A 1,664-nucleotide genomic window follows, 5' to 3' on the forward strand; every position below is an offset into this window, starting at 1 on the left:
TGGCCCTGGCTTCTACAAGAAAGCAGGCTGAGCAAGCCAGTAAGCAGCACCCCACCTCGGCCTCTGCATCAGCCCCTGCCTCCAGGTTCTGGCCCTGCTTGAGGTCCTGTCCTGTCCTGTTCCTGTCAGTGATGAACAGTGATGTGGCAGCTTAAGCCAAATAAACCCTTTCCTCCCCAACTTGCTTTTGGTCATGGTGAAACAGAAACGGTAACTGAGACAGGGTCCTTCCCCCCCTCCCCCGCCTGCTTTCTAAAATACCCTTCCCCTCGGTCTCGGATCACCGCTCTTTTTCCTCCACCCCCACTTGCAGCGCCTGGTTCCAGTCACCTAGCACCTTGTCGGCACCATGACAACCCTTCCAGATCCTCTCATCCCTGCCCTGACACTTAAACTGCCAACCCAGCGCTCCAGCCAGCCCCCGGACCCTCTAACCTTCTGCTCCTAACTCTCCCAAACCTCTCCCCACCTGGGCTAGGATAGTCCACACTGGCTCTCTCATGTCGCCCTCCTGCTCCTGCTACAGGAAGGAGCTCCTTTCCTGTCTGGGGATTCCTCTCCCCTCAGATCCTCTCCTCAAACGCATGGAACTGACTTTATCCCAGAGGGGAGCTTGACCTCAGTGCCACAGCCTTCCTCATCTGTGCGGATATGATACCTCCTGGCCCTTCGGATATGGACGAACACGCTTAGGTGCTGGCTGGGTTCCCCTCATTCCTGGGGAACTGTAGTATACGGACAATCAAGTGACCAAATGACCCAGAGATTATGTTCCTGGAGGTTCACAGAACTCAGGAGCCATTTGGGGCCAGGCTTGTTGTTTAGGAACGCACACAGCATAGGAGAGCAGAGGAATCCTTGTGGAAAACACTTCGGACTCCACAGGCAGGAACAAGCTCCCGCTGGAAGCACCCAGGGTGGGGGTGCCCTCCGGGGCGTCTGTTAGACTGACTCTTCACTGTGGTTCCAGACTTCTAATACTCAGGCACAGAGCAACACCCCACAAATTCTATTTACACAAGGCCACCCACGCCATTTAGCAGAGGAGGTCAGGGGTCACTGTTCCCTTTGAAGAGAGAGGTCAAGGTTCTCTCGGCAGTCAGCTTCCAGGTCTCACTGGCCCCTTCCTTTAACTAACAACATGGGCCTGGACTATGCCCACGCCTTTCGAGGGTCCCAGGTTGCAGGGCGAGTACTGTGCAGCGGGGTGCAGACCAGCCATGGATCTTAACGATGTCCCCCGAGCTAGTCCTTCCCTTCTTCTGAGCGCACTTTCAGCATCAGAACCACAACTCCAGATCTACTTGCCTGAACCCCAGACAGGAAGGCCCAACAAGCAGAGGGCAAGTCAGGATATTCAAAGTGAGAATCCAGATATCAGGGCTAACCTCATCTAACACCATCCTGTCCAGGCTAAACCCCAAGTCCTAGACTTCTGAAGTCAACGATAGAACTGAGTCTGATGAGCTGGGTGCGGTGGCGCACACCTGTAATCCCAGCACTCGGGGGTTGGCAGAGGCAGGAGGATCTCTGAGTTTGAGGCTAGCCTGGTCTACAAAGCGAGTCCAGGAGACAGCCAAGGCTACTCAGAGAAACCCTGTCTCAAAAACAAAACAAAACAAAAACACAACAACAACAACAAAACTGAGTCTGATGCAAAAATC

Source organism: Meriones unguiculatus, chromosome 6 (assembly GCF_030254825.1).
Source record: "Meriones unguiculatus strain TT.TT164.6M chromosome 6, Bangor_MerUng_6.1, whole genome shotgun sequence".
Lineage (NCBI taxonomy): Eukaryota > Metazoa > Chordata > Mammalia > Rodentia > Muridae > Meriones > Meriones unguiculatus.